Raw genomic sequence first — 25,078 nt, forward strand, 5'->3', positions numbered from 1 at the left:
TGACTGGGGTACTGAGGCAACAGTGCCACCATGTTGCCAAAAAAGATATTCTCTTGTTCATAAACGGAGAAAGAGCAGACAATGTTTGATAAGGTGACCTAGTTCTTTTTTAATTCATTAAAAATAGGCGTCGCTGGCTGGCCAGCATTTATTGCCCATCCTGGTTGCCCTGGGACAGTTAGCGTCAAACACTTTGCTGCAGCTCTGGAAACAATGTAGGCCAGGCCGGATAAAGGGACGGCAGATTTCGTTCCCTAAAGCACATTACCGAACTCCATGTTTATTTGTCCGACAATCGACAATGGTTTCATGGTCATCAGTAGATTCTTAATTCCAGATAGTTTTAATTGAATACAAATTGCACAACATTGCGGTGACAGGATTCAAAGCCGGGGCCCCATAAAATTGGGCGAGTTCCTGGATTAACAGTCTCCCGATAATACCACTAGGCTATCGTCTTTCCTAGTTATAAGCGTTTATGTTGAAAGAGATTTGGGTGTGTTTGTACAAGGAACGCAGGAAGATGGTGGTGCAACAAACTATAGGAAGGGAAGTGGCATTTTGGTCTTTATTGCCAGCAGATTGCTGTATAAGAATGTAAACGGCAACTTACATTTATACAGGATTTTGTTGGGAGCTAGTGTGAAATATTCGGTGCATTTTTGATATCAACAATGCTTTTTTTAAAAACGCTACCCTTCATTTGGAGACTTGGTAGGTTCCTGTGATGAGAGAGTTCTCCTGGGATGAGAGGTTGTGCAAATTGGGCTGAAATTCCCTGGAGTTTAGAATACTGAGAGGCAATCTTATTGAAACCTACGGAATACTGAGAGATTGTTTCCCAGTCTCAGATGAGGACTCATCGAAGAACTGACACACAAACACATCCAGCCAGGACTCTATTCTTAACTTTAATTGCATATTTGAAATGAATATATATTATACCATGTAATATGTATGACATGAATACTCATTAAATAAATAATGTTGACAACACCTGACAACAGTCGAGCGGCAACACTTGAGAAATATTTTTATTGTTGCCTCGGTTCACAAGCCGGAACTGCGCGACACTGAATACTTATGGGGAAAATAAAAGTACAACCACCGCCTCTGGATGGTACTGAGCCACCAACCATTTGCTAAAGTCGAACGGAATAACGAATTCCGCCACTTAGACTAAGACACTCTATATTGGCGAGTGCTGGATATATCCAAACCCAATTCTCTTTTTGCAAAACATAGTCTAGAACCACAACATGACCACATCGTTTACAATACTATGCAACCCTTTTGACTATTTTACTCCCCACAGTGTTGCTGTGATTTAGTGGTTACCCGCTTCTCCTGACATGGGAACGGGCCGCTTGATAGAGCAGATAGGGACAAACTGTTTCCACTGACGAGGGTCAGTAACCGAAGGATTGGGATTGAAGATAATTCATGAAAGATCAACTTGTATTTATTTAGCGCCTTTCCCGGTTGCTGGACGTCACAATGGGCTTTGCAGCCAACGAAAGACAATTACATTGAAAAAAAAGTATCAATTAAACAAGGAAGGGAGCATTCGGATTTGAAGCGAAGGCCTTTTAATCTGCAGGTGAATACTTTACCACTGAGCTATACCCCCTCAGCTGTAAGTTGATTTTCGGGATCCAACATAGTCTTATTAAGTGGTGGAGGGGGATCGAGCGGTCAGATTGCATCCCGCTTTGTCTCACAATTACTGGTTTCCGAGTGAAGTCGGAGAGCTTAGCGTTTAAGTTTGCGAGATGTTTTCTTGTGATTTGGCTGAGATTTGGATCCAGGTCTCGGAGACATTTGTGTCAATCTAATCGATAAAATCTACCCCATTGTCATGCAGATTTGACCTTGTATCCCCAACTCTATTGGCAGCGCTTTGCAGCCTATCACTGTCCTTCACTATCTGTGTTTGTTCTTGAACTGTTGCCCATGTGACATTTCCTATTCGGATACAAAACTCAGTGGATCTAACTCCACTGCTTCTGACAGAGCTGTTTTCAATCAGGAAACTATTCAGGTTTGTTAAACGGATTGTCAAAAACGTTAAATCCTATTGCATCGAAGCCGATCTCTGACCCTGAAAGCGCCGAATCCGAACCACTGGACCATTTCATCTTCCTGATTCCCCCAGACACTGAGTACAGGAATATGCACAGTGCCAATTATTCACAGTCGCATTCTTTTTCCAATCCTGTGCACGTTGTTCAGCTTTGAAATTGTTCATCTTTTCACATTAGCTTCCAATGAGATGAAAGCGGAGCTGTGATAAGCTGAAGTTTTTCAACAGATTTACCACAATAAGGTTTATAACAAACATTACTCTTTGAATGTGGCGAGCTGCAGTGAAATTTAATGCAATAGAAGGTAGCTCACTCCTTCTGACAGGAGGTACCAGCAATTGCAATTTAAGTATGATGTCGTTGGACTGGGGTGGGCATAATAAGAAGTCTCACAGCACCATGTTAAAGTCCAACAGGTTCATTTGCTCCGATGATGAAATACATTTGCTTTATTTTATCAGCGCCCCGAAAGCTCCTGACTCCAAATAGAGTCAGTGTTGTGAGACTTCTTAATGTAAATATGAATTTTTGTGGGCAATTGACAGGATTGTGGAATGGGATAGATCTTTCCTCCTTGCTATTCAACCTGCCAGAAGTATCACTCCCGTTTTCGATCAGGAAGAAATAATCACTCTCCATAATTCATGTGTTGCACGAGAGCAATGAATCATCATTCCCTCACCGTGAATCGAACCCAAACCGTGGCAGTGAAAGCCGAATTCTAATGACTAGACCAACACGGAAATTGAGGTGACCTGAGCATTATTGAGCAAGCGTGTGTGTGTACGCGTGTGTGTGTGTGTGTGTGTGTGTGTGTGGTTTAGGAGAAAGGTCTCGTGCTCTACGGTAATCCCTGATGAATGAAGCCGTCGACCTCTTTATCGCTGAGCTTTTTGTGTTCTTGAGCAATCGTCCTCTGGAGCTGATGCAATGAGGCCAGGAGAGTAACTCACTGCACCGTCTGCAATGTGATTGCGATGCGATTTGCTGAAAGCTGTTAATTTTATCAAAATCATCTTTTTGCGAATTGTAAATGAAATGCCCTTCAGTACCCAGTAAGAATTCTCACAACACCAGGTTAAAGTGCAACAGGTTTATTAGGAATCACGAGCTTTCGGAGCGCCTCTCCTTCATCACTCACGCTGAGGAGTCACCACATTTTTCTATCTTTGAGTGAAAGCAATCGATAACTCATCAATTCTCCGGTATCCTGAATGTCTGACACTGATTTCCACAGTACACTGCTTTAAATGTTTGTTTTCAATGTGAAATTTAGCGGTTTGATTCCATGTGGAAGATTTACACTTACACTCTTCCAGGATGATGGTGACGTAGTGGCAAAATCAGTGGAGTATGTATTCGGAGGCCCAGGCTTACAGGTCCCGATCCCACCACAGTCTAGATCTGAAACTGAAGTGAATGCTGGTCTCTGTAATGAAGCTTTGTTTTCTGATTGTCCTGAAAACTCATCTGGACCTTTTGCAGAAGGAAATCTGCCATCCTTCCCCTTTCTGGCCTCCATGGGACTCCAGACGCAAAGCAATGTGATTGACTCTGAACTGCCCTCTGAAATGGCCCAGCAACATGCTCAGTTCAGACGGAAATAGGGATGGATAACAAATGCTGGCATTGATAAGGAAATATATATTGCATTAGCAACATTTTATGTAATGAATATTTCTCATTTTGTTTCATTTTATGTCGAACAGGGTGACATTTTCTGGTGCCTTATTATTTAAAACCTCAGCCCTTTAACTGTTTAAATAGGTACGGTTCAGTCAGAGAAAAGTGATCCACTGTGATGCAAAATGATGAATTGTAGTTGCTGCAAATCCCACCTCAAAACAGAAAATGTTGGAAGCACTCATCAGCTTCAACAGTTTTTGTGCAGAGGGGAAAAGAGTGAATGATTCAGGTTGCTGCCCTTTGACCCTAACTGGAAGAAATTAGAGATTTAATGGTTTACAAACAAGTACAGAGTCAAGGAAAATAGAGAGGGAGAGGAGGAAAGAACAAACGGCCTTTTGATAGAATGGAAGGCTGGAGTGATTGAATTACAATGGAGATGATTATTGTTCCCACTGACACAATCTCGCAGATCTGGGTTTGAGTCTCACAATAAATGAGAACAAAACCTCTCGCTGAGTTCAGCGCTAAACTCCCCGCCTTCCAGTGAACTGGAGGCAGTTTTCAGTCACAAACCCACAACTGTGACAGAAACAACGCAGAAAGGAGAAAGACTCAGTTTGAGTGGTGACACCTCTGGAGGAACGGAGATCTGGAATTCACCCAGGAATGAGGCAAAGTTTAAAACAATGACGCCCAACGTGGGGCTCGAACCCACGACCCTGAGATTAAGAGTCTCATGCTCTACCGACTGAGCTAGCCGGGCACATGTACTACGCTGCTTTCCATAACCTAAAATGCATGGAGAGAAATATGGTTTTTCCATCTGGTGTCTCAGCTTGTTCTGATTTCAAAGTTTACAATGAATCGACAGACAGAATCCCCAAAGTTCCTATCCATTCCTCTCAATCATCACTCACATCGTCGAATTCTTAGCTTCACCTCTCCCAAATATTCCAAACTCCCCTTACATCATTCAGCTTATTTTTTTTGTTCTTAATAATTTAGCCAGGGTTGGGGGGAACAGCCTCTCAACATTTACACTGTCAAACTGTTTCCCAGTTTCAGACTTTTCAATAAGATCACCTCTGGTTATTCGAAACTCCAGAGCGAACAGACTCATCACATTGAATCTCTCCTCCCAGGAGAAATGCAGAAATCAATCCAGTAAACCTCGGTTACACACAGACAGCGAAAGAATGCATAGAGCAAGGAGCAAAATAGGTTAACGTAATAAAAACACAGTCAGAAAGACTGAGAGAGTCTGAAGGAGATTATATAGAGACAATGAAAAACAGAAATAGCGAGTGAGGTACTCATCCACAACTCATGAATGAATAACAATATACACACAGCCAGCTGCCTGAACCAACAAACATGGGGTCCTCGAAACTGGTGAACAGAGATAAAGTGAATGGCCACAAGCATATTCACCTTTTAATGTCTTGAGTGTTGTGTTGATAGATTGCCTGCACTGTGTGCTCAGGTTCTCAAATCAAATCCCACGTTAACCAATCCCAACGTTTGCACTGCAAATACATTTACAAAACCTTTGACTTGTCCAATACGAAACAACAGCTGAATGAGAGCTCTCGCTCGGCCTTTGAACCCGAGACCTCTCGCAAGTTGGTGATGTTAATACCATCAGCTCGAATCATACCCCTCGTCCAAAGAGCCGCTGCTGGGGAAGTTTTTCAATGAAAATATTTCCATTGCCTTTCAAAGCTGCTCAGACTTCTGCAGTGAAAGGTGAAAATGCCGGAAAAGCTCAGAAAGTCAGACAGCTTGTGTACACAGGAAAACAAATCTCATATTTTAGCTCCATAATCTCTGATTACCACGGGGAATGGTTCGAAACGTAGGAAGTTTTAAACAAGTGTTATCCAGCAGCATAACAAGAGGGGAGGCCTCTGGCCGGGTGTAAATCAGGAGAGCTTAAATGAGGGAAACAAAGAATTTTAAAGTAATTACACCACAGAATGGGGCCATTCCTAAGTCCTTTACAGGACGCAGTTGTGTTGTGGATGAAGGGGAACCTGTGGATGTAATGTACGTAGATTACATTGGAGCCACAGTGATGAGTTGTTGGGTTTTGAAAATTGAAAGTTAAACTTAGGAAATAGAATTAGGAGCAGAAGTGGGCAAATTCACCCCTTCGAGCCTGAACCGTCATGCAATCAGTTCATGACTGATCTCTCCCTGTTCTCAAATCCACCTTCCTATCTGTTCCAATATCCACTCATCACTTTTATTATCAGGAATATATCTGTCTCCTTCTTGAAACCATTTAACAAATAGATAACAAATAGGTTAGACCAAGGAGAGCCAATGGATGTTATCTATCTTGACTTCCAAAAGGCCTTTGACAAGGTGCCTCACGGGAGACTGCTGAGTAAAATAAGGGCCCATGGTATTCGAGGCAAGGTACTAACATGGATTGACGATTGGCTGTCAGACAGAAGGCAGAGAGTTGGGATAAAAGGTTCTTTCTCAGAATGGCAACCGGTGACAAGTGGTGTCCCGCAGGGTTCAGTGTTGGGGCCACAGCTGTTCTCTTTATATATTAACGATCTAGATGACGGGACTGGGAGCATTCTGGCCAAGTTTGCCGATGATACAAAGATAGGTGGAGGGACAGGTAGTATTGAGGAGGTGGGGAGGCTGCAGAAAGATTTAGACAGTTTAGGAGAGTGGTCCAAGAAGTGGCTGATGAAATTCAACGTGGGCAAGTGCGAGGTTGTACACTTTGGAAAAAAGAATAGAGGCATGGACTATTTTCTAAACGGTGACAAAATTCATAATGCTAAAGTGCAAAGGGACTTGGGAGTCCTAGTCCACGATTCTCTAAAGGTAAACTTGCAGGTTGAGTCCGTAATTAAGAAAGCAAATGTAATGTTGTCATTTATCTCAAGAGGCTTGGAATACAAAAGCAGGGATGTACTTCTGAGGCTTTATAAAGCACTGGTTAGGCCCCATTTGGAGTACTGTGAGCAATTTTGGGCCCCACACCTCAGGAAGGACATACTGGCACTGGAGCGGGTCCAGCGGAGATTCACACGGATGATCCCAGGAATGGTAGGCCTGACATACGATGAACGTCTGAGGATCGTGGGATTATATTCATTGGAGTTTAGGAGGTTGAGGGGAGATCTGATAGAAACTTACAAGATAATGAACGGCTTAGATAGGATGGACGTAGGGAAGTTGTTTCCATTAACAGGGGAGACTAGGACGCGGGGGCACAGCCTTAGAATAAAAGGGAGTCACTTTAGAACAGAGATGAGGAGAAATTTCTTCAGCCAGAGAGTGGTGGGTCTGTGGAATTCATTGCCACAGAGGGCTGTGGAGGCCGAGACGTTGAGCGTCTTCAAGACAGAAATTGATAAATTCTTGATTTCTCGAGGAATTAAGGGCTATGGGGAGAGAGCGGGTAAATGGAGTTGAAATCAACCATGATTGAATGGTGGAGTGGACTCGATGGGCCGAATGGCCTTACTTCCGCTCCTATGTCTTATGGTCTTATGGTCTTAATGATTCAGACTCCATCGCGCTATGGGGCAATGCATTCCACAAATTCACGACCCTCTGCGAGAAGTAGTTCCTCCTCATCTCAGTTTTAAATCTACCGCCCCTCAACCTATACATTTGACCTGTTGTTCTCGATCGCCCCATGAGATTTCGTCTACGTTCAATCTATCAATTATTTTTAGAATTTTATATAGCCCGATCACTTCAGCATTTTGTGGGACTATTTTACCTCACTGTCGATTTCATGTCCCGGCGAACTCAATCGGTGTTATCATTAGCTGAAGCAGTCCATGTTCCATCCAAACTGGACATATTAAGAGATGTATCGTAAGTCAATTTGAAAAACACATTTCACCCGTGACCCTGGATGTCCAGTGGGTTGTGTTTAGTACCACCCCACTGTTGTTTGGTTTCAATTCCCGCTCAGGAAGCAATTATTTATTCCTCTCGACAAACTATTAAAAATAACCTGATTTACTATCTGATCAAAAGCAGATCTCCTAAAATCAGCCGAGTGAGGTTTGCAAGTCTCCATCACAGCTGGAAATGTCACATGTGCAACAGGTCAAGAACAAATATAGTCGCAGAAAGACAGTGATAGGCTGCAAAGCGCTGACGATAGAGAGGGTGATGTAAGGTAAATCGGTCAGATTTTAGCGTTCACACTGAATTATTAAACCTTTCCCTCACTCTGCAACGACAATACTTGAAAAGGCTTCTGTCCAGTTTTGAACCGTCGGAAGCGAAAGTAATAACTGTGCGTGGAATGTCTGTTGTCTGTTGTAGTGGACTGAATATATCACCGTGGTGCAAACAGAAGGTGCCATTTTGCGGTAGAGACTTGCTTGTGGTGAACGTGATCTGGCGCGAAAATTAAAATAACAAAAGCAGCGTGGATAAGGAAAAATCTGTAAGACAGGCTGGTCTGGTGGTTAGAGTTTGACACTTTCACTGCTCTTTAGATTACAGGTCAGGAAATGGAGATTTGTCGCTCTCATCCAAACCACAAAAACAAATGTCAGGTATTGCCTGGTGGAACATATAAAACACAATCTTTCCTCGTGTCCTGAGGTGAAGACTGAGCAAATACAACGGGAGGTTTTCATGTCATATCTGGCAGGATATTGGGAACCAGACAAGGCTAAGGCATTTTTTTTGGTGCCTGTCCTTCACTGCAGCTGATTCTGTTTCTGACTGGATGTGATTTCTGTTTGTTACACAGTTCAGGATGAATTGATGCATTGAAGGAGCAGGCTCAAACCGACTGATGGCCTTTCTCAGCTCCTTTGCTGCTACTGAATTTCAGTAACGGTTTCAGCAAACAGCAGGATGGTTACGGGGGAGCATGGCAAAGCAATTTAAGCAAGTAGCTAGATCCAGCCTCTGTATAAGCTGTGGGTTCAAATCCCGCCATTGCTCGAGTGGGCTTGAGTTTTGGTCTCTGCAGCTGAAATCGAGCAGTTCAGATTGAATGCAGGAGTTTCTGCCGTGTCGTTTTTGGCAGGAAGAAAGCGGAGACACAGACCAATGTAAACAGTTGTTGAGGTAAAGAAGCGCATGTGGAAGGAGTGGAGCAAATTATTATCGATGCTGGAATCGGAAACAAAAAGGGAAAATGCTGGAAAATGTCATCAAGTCTGGCAGCATCAGTTATGAGAGAAGAGAACTGATGTTTCGAGTCCAGATCACCCTTTGTCAAAACCGGAAGGAATTGAGTTGCTCCGACAGAGAATACAAACGGGAACACAGGCTGAATGGCTGTCTGCCGATATAACCACAGGATTGCAAACATTGAGACTGCAGTCCCGGCCCAGGGGTAGATTGGGATTTTCTAACTGAGGCTCAAATCCTGTCATGTACACTTCCCGTCATTCCTTATTTTTATTGAAAGTTATTGGAAATGAAGCAATGGGTACAGAGATGATCAACTCATTGCAAATCTCTCACATCAGCGTCTCTGAGTGTCTAGTGACCAGAATCGACGCCGTGACGTGGTTTCAATTTCCAGTCACGGAGTGAATAACTTTTTGTTCAATTCTTCATTTGATGAAAACACGCCTCATAGCGTTTGTGAAGGTAGTAATATCTAAATCTTCCAGTTGGATGAACTTGCATCGGAGTTGGAAAAGTCAGAGATGCAAGTCCAGGATGCTACCGGGACTTGATGGATTGAGTTATAAGGAGAGGCTGGATAGACTGCGACTTTTTTCTCTGGAGTGTAGGAGGCTGAGGGGTGATCTTATAGAGGTCTATAAAATAATGAGGGGCACAGATCAACTAGATAGTCAATATATGTTCCAAAAGGTAGGGGAGTCTAAAACTAGGTTTAAGGTGAAAGGGGAGAGATACAAAAGCGTCCAGCGGGGCAATATTTTCACACAGAGGGTGGTGAGTGTCTGGAACAAGCTGCCAGATGGAGTAGGAGCGGCGGGTACAATTTTGTCTTTTAAAAGGCATTTAGATAGTCACATGGGTACAATGGGTATAGAGGGATATGGGCCAAATGCGGGGAATTGGGATTAGGTTGGGGGTTTAAAAAAAACGCGGCATGGACAAGTTGGGCCGAAGGGCCTGTTTCCATGCTGTAAACCTCTATGACTCTCTGACTCTGTGACTCCATGTAACACGAACGATAAACTCTGAAGAAGAATCACATAACAAGCACAACATACATGTCAGATACACACACAGCGCACATGTCAAATAATGTCATTTTCAAGTTGCATCTTTTAATTTCCTGCTCCCCACCAAATCAAAATCTCCACCAGATCAAAAATCTCCGACCTCAAACCCTGTGCTGTTTCTCAATCCACTGATAATGCTGCACGTAATGTAAACGACGTGCAGCGCTTGGCTCCGTAGCTCAGTGGTTAGAGCACTGGTCTTGTAAATCAGGGGTCGTGAGTTCAATTGTTGCTGGGGAGCCTATTGACTAAGCGTAGTTGATAGAAGCTGTAGGGTGGAGTCCAACAGACTGCAGGACGCAACAGAGAGCTTCTATGAGTGAAGGGGCAGATCAGGTGCAAACTTGGAAAGCGAAAAGATGTTCTTCGCCAAAAAATAGAAAGAGCAGGATGTATTTGACAAGCTGAAAAATATAAATGTTGATCTGTAGAATAGATTCGTTTCTGCAAGGAATGCATGACGTTAGTATGTCGGTGCAGCAGACAAGTGGAAGGGCAATTGCGTTTTTGGTTTTTAGTTGCTGGCAGACTGGAGTCCAAGAATAACGACGTGTTTCTGCTGTTGCACAGGGTTAGTTGAGACCACATGTTGAATGATCTGTGCAGATGTGATAGTCGAATTAAAAAAGGGATGTGCTTGCTTTGGAAACGGTAAAGAGAAGATTCACCAGATTGCTCCCTGGGGTGAGGGAGCTGTCCTGTGATGGAATTCTCTGGAGTTTAGAAGAATAAGAGGCGATCTCATTGAACCCCTGCAGCTCTGATTAGGTTTGATAGGATGGAGGCTGAGAGATTGTTTTTTTTTCTGCTGGTCGGGGAATCTAACCCACTGTGGCACAGATAACGCGCTGATCATTTTGGGCTAAGACAAGGAGAAATTACTTTACTCAAAGGGCTGAGAATCCTTGGCATTCTCTGTACCTGACTGTTATGTATGCCCCATCATCGAGTACATTTAAGGTTGGGATAAACAGGTTTCTGGTCTCTTGGGGAATTCAGGGATATGGGGAGATGGTGGAAAAACTGAGTTGTAGCCCAAGATCAATCAAGATGGTATTGAATGGTGGAACAGTCCCGATGGACTGAGTGGTCTGCTTCTTCTCCTGTTATTCATGATATAATAAAAGCAGAAAGTGCTGAAAGTTCTCAACAGGACTTGCAACAAATGTGGAGCAAGATATAGAATTAAGTTTCCGAGTCCAATATGACTCTTTGCAAACCAGTAACTGATTGCGAGTTACAGCAATTAGCACAACATCGAGAATGGGAATTGAATTGGATCCAGGCAGTGAAAGCCCTGAATTTAAACTGCTGCAGGATTTCTGTTGGAAAATTGTTCAGGAAAGTTGCTGCAACTGAAAGGGAGGAGGTTTGAGAGCATTCTGCGCCAAATCGAGCTCCTCTATTACTGTTTCAACTTATGTTCCCAATATTGATATACTTTGTGTCCTTCTGCATCAGGGAAATACTGTCCAAACTTTGCCAGTCTTGCTGATATTCACTAAGTTGTCATACAAATCGATCGATGAATTATCATTTCAATTAAAACGAGGTATATTATATCATGCTGCTGTATATTTCCAACCTATTAGAAATCTGGGACTCACAGTAACTGATAGAAATTGATGCTGTAGTTGTAGATATAGAACTGGAACGCACCATCACACCGAGTGAATCCACTGTCTGTTTAAATGTTGATCAGTGAAAATTTCAATCATCCACTGCTGTGTAACACACGGCCACTGAGTCAATAAGCAATAGCCAGTCAAAAAAAGCCTGTATCAGTCAATCTTTCTCGCAACTTTCAAACATGTTGTTATTCTCTGTACCATTTGCCCTTGAGGTATATGAATAAGTGAACGCAGTTTGTGATGGTAAAAAATGTGTTCACCCCCTCTGGGAACTGAATCACATTGGTGCACAGAGGAACACATACAGACACCGAGAGTCACAGAGGGCTGACGAGACACAAACATCCATAGATCAAGGATGTCACCAACTGGGTTCAGTTTTCTTCCATTTCTGGCTGGGGTTCTGATGAATTCTAGCTGACGAACAGAAATGAAGGAATGCGAAGTGAAGTAGGAAAAACAGATGGGAATATTTGAAAGATTTTGATTCCATTGAAAGAATAATTAATTCTGCAGTCATCGAAAGGAATGAATGCTGAGCAGCGCATTGGGTGAGATTCAAATCACTGTGAGAAAACAATAATTTCAAATGCCGCTTGGCCATCGCTGCAACCGGTGTCAATGTGTCCATTGAATCATTGAATAGTGACAGCAACAAAAGTGAACATTCTGTTCCAGAAGGTCACGCTGCACCTTTCATCCCTGCTTTTTCTTCCTTACAAAATGCCATTTGCTGAAAAGACAAACGAGCTGCACTTTTTGGCAGTGGTGGGATTTTAACCCACAGAAATTCAGATATTGAAGCTTAAATTTAGTAATTAAGACCATGCGGCTCCACTAACAATCGAAGGTAACTATTGCTCGGAGTAATACCGGCAACGGGTTAGAATATAATTGAGATTTTGAATGGGACATTTCGCCCCTCAAGCCCCTCACAATATTTTGGAATCATAGCCAAGCTGTTGTTTTCCAGCTGTTACATTTCCGACTTTTCCAGCTTTGATGAAAGATCCAGCTGGAAGATTAACTTTGTTTCTCACTCCACAGACGCTGCCAGATCTGGTTTCATTCAATGCGGAATTCCTTTTCATGGTGTCAGTTCACACAGCAATACAAACTGGCTGGGGATTGAATCCAGTCCATAGTGATGAACGTGCCGAATCCAAACCACTAGACCAGCAGGGAAGCTGACAGTGACTTTCCCAATCAGCGGATCATCGTCATTTTAGCCATTCTCTTCCTTCTCTTCCGTCACACAATCGACAGGTTTCTCATTTTTTAAAAATACTCTGCTTATTTCCACATTTGTCACCTGCGATCGAGTCCATGGTCGTGAAAACGATGACTTTGCACCATTGGAACACCCGAGTTCCGCCATCACCAGCTCAATGTTGCCTTGTCTATCATTCCTTGTGTCAAATAATACACCCTCCCTAGTTTTCTGTGCCGAACCTCGCCTTCTGCCCTTTTTCAGGAGTGACCCCTGACTTTAAAACTAGAAAATGTAGGGGAAACCCATCAGACTAATTAAAATTTGCAAATATATGAATAATAGAACTTTTCCCTCAGTCTGCAATGAATGTGATTTGGAAAACAAATTCTGCCCAGTTTCATGCCGTGGGAGGCGGACGCGATAAGTGTCTTGGAATTATTCCTGTAATTAGAACATAGAACATAGAACATTACAGCGCAGAACAGGCCCTTCGGCCCACGATGTTGCACCGACCAGTTAAAAAAAAAACTGTGACCCTCCAACCTAAACCAATTTCTTTTCGTCCATGAACCTATCTACGGATCTCTTAAACGCCCCCAAACTAGGCGCATTTACTACTGATGCTGGCAGGGCATTCCAATCCCTCACCACCCTCTGGGTAAAGAACCTACCCCTGACATCGGTTCTATAACTACCCCCCCTCAATTTAAAGCCATGCCCCCTCGTGCTGGATTTCTCCATCAGAGGAAAAAGGCTATCACTATCCACCCTATCTAAACCTCTAATCATCTTATATGTTTCAATAAGATCCCCTCTTAGCCGCCGCCTTTCCAGCGAAAACAATCCCAAATCCCTCAGCCTCTCCTCATAGGATCTCCCCTCCATACCAGGCAACATCCTGGTAAACCTCCTCTGCACCCTCTCCAAAGCCTCCACATCCTTCCTGTAATGTGGGGACCAGAACTGCACACAGTACTCCAAGTGCGGCCGCACCAGAGTTGTGTACAGTTGCAACATAACGCTACGACTCCTAAATTCAATCCCCCTACCAATAAACGCCAAGACACCATATGCCTTCTTAACAACCTTATCTACTTGATTCCCAACTTTCAGGGATCTATGCACACATACACCTAGATCCCTCTGCTCCTCCACACTATTCAAAGTCCTCCCGTTAGCCCTATACTCAACACATCTGTTATTCCTACCAAAGTGAATTACCTCACACTTCTCCGCATTAAACTCCATCCGCCACCTCTCGGCCCAACTTTGCAACCTGTCTAAGTCTTCCTGCAAACTACGACACCCTTCCTCACTGTCTACCACACCACCGACTTTGGTGTCATCAGCAAATTTGCTAATCCACCCAACTATACCCTCATCCAGATCATTAATAAATATTACAAACAGCAGTGGCCCCAAAACAGATCCCTGAGGTACACCACTTGTAACCGCACTCCATGATGAATATTTACTATCAACCACCACCCTCTGTTTCCTATCCGCTAGCCAATTCCTGATCCAATTTCCTAGATCACCCCCAATCCCATACATCTGCATTTTCTGCAGAAGCCTACCATGGTGAACCTTATCAAACGCCTTACTAAAATCCATATATACCACGTCCACTGCCTTGCCCCCATCCACCTCCTTGGTCACTTTCTCAAAAAACTCAATAAGGTTAGTAAGGCACGACCTACCTGCCACAAAACCATGCTGACTATCACCTATCAATTCATTACTCTCCAAATAACTATAAATCCTATCCCTTATAATTTTTTCCAACATCTTGCCGACAACAGAAGTGAGACTCACCGGTCTATAATTCCCGGGGAAGTCTCTGTTCCCCTTCTTAAACAATGGGACAACATTCGCTAACCTCCAATCTTCTGGTACTATACCAGAGGCCAACGACGACCTGAAGATCAGAGCCAGAGGCTCTGCAATCACTTCTCTTGCCTCCCAGAGAATCCTTGGATAAATCCCATCCGGACCAGGGGATTTATCTATTTTCAGACCCTCCAGAATATCCTGCACATCCTCCTTATCAACTGTAATACTGTCTATTCTACTCCCTTGCAACCCAGTGTCCTCCTCAGCTATATTCATGTCCCCTTGCGTGAACACCGAAGAGAAATATTGGTTCAATGCTTCACCAATCTCCTCCGGTTCCACACATAACTTCCCTCTGCCATCTATAACTGGCCCTAAACTTGCCCTAACCAACCTTCTGTTCTTGACATACCTATAGAACGCCTTAGGATTCTCTTTAACCCTATCCGCCAAAGTCTTCTCATGTCCCCTTTTAGCCCTTCTAAGCTCGCTCTTCAACTCCCTCTTAGCCAATCTAAAGCTTTCTAGTGCACTACCCGAGTGCTCACGTCTCATCCGAACATAAGCCTCCTTTTTCTTTTTAACCAACAAAGAAACTTTTTTGGTGCACCACGGTTCCCTAGCCCTACCAATTCCTCCTTGCCTGACAGGGACATACCTATCACAGACTCGCAGTAGCTGCTCCTTGAAAAAACTCCACATGTCGGACGTTCCCAGTCCCTGTAATCTCCTAGTCCAACCTATGTTTCCTAATTCTCTCCTAATAGCCTCATAATTACCCTTCCCCCAGCTAAAACCACTGGCCCGAGGTTCATGCCTATCCCTTTCCATCACTAAGGTGAACGTAACCGAATTGTGGTCACTATCACCAAAATGCACACCAACTTCCAAGTCTAGCACCTGGTCTGGCTCATTTCCCAGCACCAGATCCAATATAGCCTCACCTCTAGTTGGCCTGTCTACATACTGAGTCAAAAAACCTTCCTGCACGCTTTGAACAAAAACTGACCCCTCTAACGAGCTAGAGCTATAACAATTCCAGTCAATATTAGTCAAGTTAAAATCCCCCATAACAATTGCCCTATTACTTTCACTCCTAAGCAGGATTGACTCCGCAATCCTTTCCTCAACCTCTCTAGAACTTTTAGGAGGTCTATAAAAGACTCCCAACAGGGCGACCTCTCCTCTCCTATTTCTAATCTCCGCCCATACTACCTCAACAGATAAGTCCTCATCAAACCTCCTCTCTGACACTGTGATACAATCTCTGACCAATAATGCTACCCCTCCCCCTCTTCTACCTCCTTCCCTACTTCGACTAAAACATTTGAACCCCGGGACCTGCAGCATCCATTCCTGCCCCTGCTCTATCCATGTCTCTGAAATAGCCACAACATCGAAGTCCCAGGTACTGATCCACGCTGCAAGTTCACCCACTTTATTGCGAATACTCCTGGCATTGAAGTATACACATTTCAAACCCTGCTCCACCCCACCTCTGCAATGCCGTGCATTGCAGTCCCCATCCATGCATCCCTCACTTTCAGCCCCACTACTCAGGATCCCTCCCCCCCCCCCCGAATCAGTTTAAACCTCCCTGCATGGCCTTAGCAAATTTACCCCCCAGGATATTGGTCCCCTTCTGATTAAGGTGTAGACCATCCTTCTCATAGAGGTCACACCTTCCCCAGTACGAGCCCCAATTGCTTAAGTACCTGAACCCCTCCCTCCTGCACCATCCCCTCAGCCATGAATTCAAACCTTCCCTCTCCCTATTCCTCTCTAAACTATCCCGTGGAACAGGCAAGAGTCCAGAGATAACCACTCTGTCAGTCTTGGCCTTTAGTTTCCACCCCAACTCCATAAATCCCTGCCTAATATCCCCTTCCCCTATCCTCCCTATGTCGTGTGTCCCCACATGTACAATAACTTGTGGTTTATCTCCCTCCCCCCTAAGAGTCCTGAATACCCTGTCAGACACATCCCGGACCCCAGCCCCTGGTAGGCAACAGACCAACCCTGAGTCCCTACCTTTAGTTCCGACCCTCCTATCTGTCCCCTTAATTGTGGAGTCCCCAATCACAAGGCCCAGTCTTTTACAGCCCCTAACCACCTGAGCTTTCTCACTCGGCTCACCCCCAGAGATCTGCTCTCTATGCTCAGTTGATTCCTCCTCAACTGTAGCCTCCAGCACCGAAAACCTATTATGGAGGGGAACCGCCCCAGGGGATTGTCTTCCCGATTGCTTCTTACCCCTCCTCCTGGCATTGACCCAAGCCTCATTTCTAGGAGTTACTATTTCTCTATAACTCCTATCAACTTCCACCTCCGCCTCCCGAATTATGCGGAGTTCCTCTACCTCCCCCTCCAGCTCCTTTACACGCTCCTCCAGAAGCTGCAATCTAATGCACTTCTTACAACTAAAATCTCCTGAAACACTACTGGATTTCCTCACCACATACATCCCACAGGAGATGCAGCATACTGCCTGAACTGCCATCCCTGAAGCCATTACCAGCAAGAAAAAAAGAAAACAAAAAACTTCCCCACACTTATAATTAGGTTAGAGGAGGATGGAAGGGTGGGATCCTCTACCAGTGTAGAGGATCGGGTATCTCCTCTGCACCAATTTATAGGGCTAGGGGCCCGAGAGAAAAAAAAAACTACTACTGAGGGGGAACCTCCCAGGTAACTGACTTTTAAAGTTAAAATAAAAACCCTTCCCAGACTCCTTTGCTGCCCACTTCTAGTTTTCACTTTAAACTTGAAAAACTGCTGTTAAAGTAAAGGCCAAAAAAATACACACACTAGCTGACTAATTAAATAAATAAACAATTCAATTAATCCAATTAATCTCTTACCAGCACTGCTGCTTTTCAATCACCCCTCTCAGCTTGCTCCAGTGGATCAATGAGGGGGAACCTCCCAGGTAACTGACTTTTAAAGTTAAAATAAAAACCCTTCCCAGACTCCTTTGCTGCCCACTTCTAGTTGACGAAGGTAAAGATAAGTACATAGGGCATATAAAGCAGATATTTTCCAGAGTCAATCTTCCATTAAAAACACAACATTGTGCTTCAGGATAATCCGGATCTTCAAACAGATGAATGTTTTCAGATGTGTCACTGGCAATGATGTATATATATCTGTAGTTGTTGCAGTGTCCTCTGGCGGCTTTTTTCCCCGGTCGTGTTGTGCTTTTGAATCATGCAACTCCTGTGGAGCGCATCCTATCTTCCATTAAGAAAGAGAAGATGATAAATGTTCACAAAATTGGTATTTATTTTCACCAATTGCCATCCATTCACAAAGTTGCATAATTTTGTTCACCAGTTACCAACCATTCATAGACATTAATATATTTACGTTTTAATTTAAGTGATGTGATCGTTGCTGGCCAGGTCAAAATTTGTTGCCTATCCCTAATTCCCCTTAGTAAGCTGGTGGTGAGCTACCTTCGTGAATCGCTGCGAAGCCTGTGGCGTATGTACTCACACAGTGCTGTTACAGAGGGTGTTCCAGGATTTCAATCGAGCGACAGTGACGGAAGGGCGATATTTTTCCAAGTCAGTTATATGACTGACTTGGAGTGGAATTTACAGGTGATATTCCCAGGTAACTCCTACCCCTGTTCTTCCAAATGGTAACAGTCCTGTGGTTGGAAGGTGTTGCATAATGAGTCTTGGTGAGTTCCTGAAGTGAAACTTGGAGATGATGTACAATGCTGCTGTTCTTTGTCGGTGGTGGAGGGAGTGAGTATTTGCAAATGCTATGCCAGTCAAGCCGCCTGCTTTGTCCTGAATGCTATAAAGCTTCTTGAATGTTGTTTGAGCTGCACTCATTCAAGCAAGTGGAGAGAACTCTATTACACTCCTGAGTTGTTGTTTTGTAGGTGGTGGACAGGTTTGGGGAGTCAGGAGGTTAGTTAGTCACAGCAAGCTGAGCTGATATTCCAGCCGGAGCATTTAAACATCCAGTTAATTCAGCGATTAGCCAATGGTAACCCCGACGATGTTTATAGTGGGTGCTTCAGTATCGTATCATCATTGAATGACAAGGAGCAATGGGTAGATTCTCTCTTTTTGGAGATGGTCATTGCCTGGCGCTCATATTACTAATAATCGCCAAATCACAAAAATAAATAAATATTTCACAAATTATTTTCAGCATTTTATTTGGTACAAATATAGTTGCAGTTTATTTATTGTAGTTTATTGAGATTCAAATTTATTGAGGTCACTTTGGCCTTTCTGTCACCAAAGAATCAAATCTGTCCCAGAATTCACTGGGAAGTTGAATTGAATCAGACCGAGGACAATGAGCAGCTACCCAGCAGCCTCTGCGCTTTATTGACACGTAATCAGCTCATCATCACACATAAACCCCTGATATATAACTGGAGTGTGTAACCATTTTTAAAGTGACTGTATCACTGAAAGTACCTGTATCTAATGTTATATATAATTTATAATATCTAATATGACGTTATAGAATCTTAAGATCCAGATTAATTATTCATAGAACAAAGAATCTACAGTGCAGAATGAGACCATTGGGCCCATCGAGTCTGGAGCGACCTCAATCCTATCCAGGCCCTATTCCCGTGACCCCTCATATTAACCCCACTAATGCCCCTGACACAAGGGTTAATTCAGCATGGCCAATCAACCTGAACTGCATATGTTCGGACTGCAGGAGGATACTAGAATACCCGGAGGAAAGCCACACAGACAAGGAGAGAAACTGCAAAGTCCACAAAGACAGTGACCTGAGGACGGAATTGAACCCGGGTCCCTGGCGTTGTGAGGCAGCAGGGCTAACCAATATGACACCGTGCCGCCCTTGCACACTTACACAGTACTGGAAAGTCATTTACCACTTGGATCTGTCCAGTGAGTTTCACAACATTTCAATTGCCTCATTAGTTTTTTAGCCTGTTACCTTCGCTAATTTAGGTGATGATATGTTGAGTGATTTATTGCACTAGAAAGGGCCATATGTTACAAACATTACAATCCTCCCCCTCAACCTAATCCCTCTTTCCATCTTGGATTTGAAGATTTTGAAGACATCAGTGAGACTACACTTGGAATGCTGTGTACAGTTCTGGTCACCCTATTATAGAACGGATATTATTAAACTAGAAAGAATGCAGAAAAGTTTTACTAGAATGCTACGAGGCCTTGATGGTTTGAGTTGTAGGGAGAGACTGGATAGACTGGGACTTTTTCTCCGGAGCGTAGGAGGCTTGGGGGGATCTTACAGATGTCTATAAAATAATGAGGTGCATAGATCAGCTCGATAGTCAATATATTTTCCCAATGGTAGAGGAGTCTAAAACGAGAGGGCATAGGTTTAAGATGAGAGTGGAGAGATACAAAATGGTTCAGAGGGGATATTGTTTCACACAGAGTGTGGCAAGTGTCTGGAACAGGCTGCCAGAGGTAGTGGTAGAGGCGGGTATAATTTTGTCATTTAAAAGGGGTTTAGACAGTTACATGGGTAGGATGGGTACAGAGGGTTATGGGCCAAATGCGGGAAATTGGGACAAGCTTAACGGTTAATAAAAAGGGCGGTATGGACAAGTAGGGCCGAAATGCTTGTGTCCATGCTCTCAACCTCTATGACTCTATGACTCTAGTCACCATCAGCAGATGGAAAAAAAAATCAGACTGCTCTTAGTTCATTTGTTCCCGATATCTCGGGGATTGGATTCACGGAGAAAATCTGGAAGGACTAAAGGTTGTCGCACAGCATAAAGGTCAAGCACAGCATTAAAGCAAAAGTTAAAGCATACAAAGCGGCAAAGATTAGTGGGAAGCCAGAGGATTGGGACGCATTTAAAAGCGAGCAGAGGACAAGTAAAAAAGCAATAAGGGGGGAGAAGATGAAATATGAGTGTCAGCCAGCTAGTAATATAAAATAAGACATGGAGAGTTCTTTTCAATATAAAAAAAGGTAAGAAAGACGCAAAAATTGACATTGGACCACTGGAAAATTAGACTGGAGAAGTAATAATAGGAAACAAAGCAATGGCAGAGGAACTGAATAGTTACTTTATATCAGTCTTCACGGTGGAAGACACCAGTGGAATGCCAGTGCTCCAGGAGAGTCCAGGGGCACAGGTGACTGTAGTGGCCATCACTAAGGAGAAGGTTCTGGGGAAATTGAAAGGTCTGAAGGTGGATAAATCACCTGGACCGGAAGGACTACACCGCAGGGTTCTAAAAGAGATAACTGAGAAAATTGTGGAAGCATTGGTGGTGGTCTTTCAGAAATCACTGGAGGCAGGGACTGTACCAGAGGACTGGAAAGTAGTGAATGCAACACCACTGTTTAAGATGGGAGGGAGGCAGCAGACGAGAAATTGTAGGCCGGTTAGCCTGACTTCGGTCATTGGCAAGACTTTAAATTCCATTATTAAAGATGAGACCGCAGAGTACATGGAAGTGCATGATAAAGTAGGACTGAGTCAGCACAGTTTTCTGAAGGGGAGGTAATATCTGACACATCTGTTAGAGTTATTTGAGGAGGTAGCAAGGAAGTTAGATAAATGAGAGCCAGTGGACATGATTTATTTAGATTTCCAGAAGGCCTTTGACAAGGTGCCGAAAAAGAGACTGTTAAATAAGTTAAGTGCACATGGTGTTAAGGGTAAGATCCTGTCATGGATAGAGGATTGGTTGATTAGCAGAAGGCAGAGAGTGGGAATAAAGGGGTCTTTCTCAGGATGGCAGCTGGTGACTAGTGGTGTGCCTCAGGGGTCAGTGCCTGGGCCACAACTTTTCACAGCATGCATTAACGATTTGGAGGAAGAAACTGAAGGCACTGTTGCTAAGGTTGCAGATGATACAAAGATATGTGGAGGGACAGGTGGTATTGAGGAAGCAGGGGGGCTGCAGAAGGGCTTGGACAGGTTAGCAGAGTCGGCAAAGATGTGGCAGCTGGAATACAATTTGGAAAAGTGTGAGGTTATGCTCTTGGAAGGAGGAATGGAGGCATAGACTATTTTCTAAATGGGAAAATGCTGAGGAAATCAAAAATACGAAGGGACTTGGGAGTCATTGTTCAAGATTCTCATAAGGTTAAAGTGCAGGTTCAGGAAGGCAAATGCAATGTTAGCATTCATGTCGAGAGGGCCAGAATGCAAGAGCAGGGATGTACTTCTGAGGCTGTACAAGGCTCTGGTCAGACCCAATTGGAGTATTGTGAGCAGTTTTGGGCCCCATATCTAAGGAAGGATGTGCTGGCCATGGAAAGGGTCCAGTGGTTGTTCACAAGAATGATTCCTGGAATGAAGACTTGCTGTATGAGGAACGGTTGAGTCCTCTGGATCTGTACTCGTTGGAGTTTTGAAAGATGAGGGGAGATCTTATTGAATCTTTCAGGATACTGCGAGGCCTGGATAGAGTGGGCGTGGAGAGGATGTTTCAACTCGTAGGAAAAACTGGAACCAGAGGGCACAACCTCAGACTAAAGGGACGATCGTTTAAAACAGAGCTGAGGAGGAATTTCTTCAGCCAGAGTGTGGTGGATCTGTGGATCTCTTGCCGTAGGAGGTTGGAGGCCAGGTCATTGGGTGTTTTTAAGACAGAGATAGATGGGTTTGTGATTAACAAGAGGATCAGTGGTTATGGGGAAAAGGCAAGAGAATATGGGTGAGAAAAATATCAGCCATCATTGAATGGCGGGAGCAGACTCGATGGACCGAGTAGCCTCATTCTGCTCCTATTTCTTATGTCTTATGGTCTTATGGTCTTATATACTGACACACTTGGAATAAAGGACCTGCTTCGATTTTTGAAGTAGTAAATCACAAATATGCGTTTGTAGAACAGCAAAATTTAGGACCAGCTATCGTCGCATCCATCTGTCCACTCACTGATTTCTCAAGCAAAACATTCAGGCATCCAACTATCGTTCATCCCTGCATCAACGCAAGCATTCCTTTATTGTTGGGTAGATGGTGGCGTAACATTAATGCCAGTGTACCAGTAATCCAGAAGCCCAGGCCAATGATGTGGAGACACGAGATTAAATCCGACCCTGGCAGCTGGTGGAATTTGAATTCAATCAATAAATCTGGAATACATACTGACAGCGACCAGATAAACCTCTCTGATTCCCCAATGAAGGAAATCTGCCATCCCTACCTGGTCTCATCAGGATGTGACTGCAGACGGACAGCAATATAACTAACTGGGCAATGCCTTCTGAGATGCCCTAGCTTACCACTTAGTTCAAAAGAAATTAGGCTACGGGAATAAATGTTGGCATTTCCAGAGATTCTCATGTCCCATGGAAGAATGAAGTGAAAGAAAACACAAGCATACATGTTTATCTAGTATAAAATATATCACCTCTCTGAATCAACTCTCATAATCTGCCGGTATTTTTTTTATATCCATCCATCAATGTTTTGTTGTTTTGGAGAGATCATTATTGTTGCTAACAAGGTGCCAGAGAAGCTGAATACTTTCTTTTCCGAAGAAATGGGAAACATTCATAGATGTTTGCAACTTAAAAATAATTAAATTGCCTCCAGTACTGTTGCTGGGTAGATTTGTTTATAAATAGGCCTCATTGACAATGCTGAGAGTTTGAAGTTGGCTTGCAGCCAAGTGTTCAGTACTGAGGAAACAGGTTTTTGATTTACCGAACAAACACCCTCAGATGCTTCCTGTAAATATTTTTGGGTATTTGGCAGCAGCCTGGACAGTTGCCAAATGCTGCGTCGGACAGATTAACGTGAATCTGTAAGGATAACATGGGACTTCGTCAGTTATACAATAAATGTTTTATTCCCAAAAGGAAGGCACATTTTAAATGTTTTTTCTTCGAAGCAAATATTTTATATGAATGCACTGTCCATTATGTGATTAAAAAGTATCGGAAACTAGTCAATTGACTTGATGCTATTTCATTTGTATAGCTTCCAAAGAAATGTCCTTCCAACAATTAAAGCCTCTTTATGAACAACGTATGCTGATGTCCCCAATCCCTCCGTCTCATGAGATCAGTGTAAAGGCACAAAAATGAAAATAATTAAAACTAAAAGAAAATCATATATCTGCCTTGAACAGCGGGGACTTGGGCATATTCTCAATGTTCTGCACCTCATTAAAAACTTATATCTGATGTATAACGTGTTCTGTTGTCCAGCATAATCTGATTTCAATTATTTAACAGTCCCTCTCATAACTGCCAATGAGTGAAGAAATGACCAGTTCATAACCTGGTTCAGTGAAAGATAAAGTATTTATTCTTGTGATATTGTGCATTATGCCGCAAAGTCCTGATATCCTGTGTTCCCAATACCAGCTGCTCGCCAATACAATGATCTGTCATGATTTGGATGCTGAAGGAGAACTTTCCTGATTGCCGTGTTCCGTTCTAATTCATTAGCTTCTTTGTCAAAAGTCAATGTCAATTTTATGTTTCTCTGTCAACTCAATGCTTAATTATAAGTCAAGAAGTTTTCTTTCACCGTTAATTTTCACAGGGTTAAGGAACTGTTGGGGAAATATAAGGTGTAACATTGTTTCAGATAAGGAGTTTATTTTGTTAATTTATTAGTGGGCGGCACGGTAGCACAGTGGTTACCATTGCTACTTTACAGCATCAAGGACTGATGGTTCAATTCCCGGAATGGGTCTCTGTCTGTGTGTAGTCTGCACATTCTCCAAGGATATGCCATTTAGGTTGTTTGGCGATGCTGAATTGTCCCATAGAATCAAGTGAATTCGCAGGGATGGGAATAGGGCCTGGGGAAGAGCGTTGTCAGTGCAGGCCCGATATGCTCCTTCTGCACTGCAGGGATTCTATGGACATGGGTGCCGCTGGCTGATCAGCATTTATTGCCCACCCATTGTCGAGGGCAGTTGAGAGCTAAACACATTGCTGTGGCTCTGTAATCACATGTAGGCTAGATGAGGTAAGGACGGCATATTTCCTGCTCTAAATGACATTAATGAACCAGATAGGTTTTTACACAATCGACAATGATATCATGGTCATAAGTAGATTCTTAATTCCAGACGTTTTTACTGAACTTAAATTCCACCATCTGCCGTGGCGTGATTCGAAGCCTGGTCCTGAGAACATTAGTTGAGTTTGTGGATTAATTGTCTCGCGATAATAACGCTGGGTCACTGCTTCCCTTCTTCTTATATCCAGTCCCAAATTACAGTGATAGCTATCCACACCTGAAACACAATCATCCCAGCATTAAGTTACATAAATCGATATTAATTCTTCTAATGAATCATATTTCGCTGTAATGTGTCAGAGACACAGAATTATTACAAATCAGACTGACGGCTTTACCCTGATAATGTAATGTCATCTGTTTATGTCCATTCCCTTGTGAAGAGGTGCAGAAATAAAGGCACTTAATTTACACTGAAATTGTTTCTTTTCTGGAACAGATGCTCAAATGCAATTTCACTCTTGGACTAGCAGAGACATGACAATGGATCT

The 25,078-nt window shown here is 43.4% G+C and overlaps 1 non-coding gene across 1 annotated transcript; it reads right to left on the minus strand.

Moving 5' to 3' along the window:
• Positions 1-4,403: 4,403 nt before the first annotated feature.
• Positions 4,404-4,476, minus strand: trnak-cuu (transfer RNA lysine (anticodon CUU)). The gene has a single exon. It is a non-coding gene; the product is annotated as a tRNA-Lys (tRNA).
• Positions 4,477-25,078: the final 20,602 nt, after the last annotated feature.

Source organism: Mustelus asterias, unplaced genomic scaffold, assembly GCF_964213995.1.
Source record: "Mustelus asterias unplaced genomic scaffold, sMusAst1.hap1.1 HAP1_SCAFFOLD_155, whole genome shotgun sequence".
NCBI classification, from domain to species: Eukaryota; Metazoa; Chordata; class Chondrichthyes; order Carcharhiniformes; family Triakidae; genus Mustelus; species Mustelus asterias.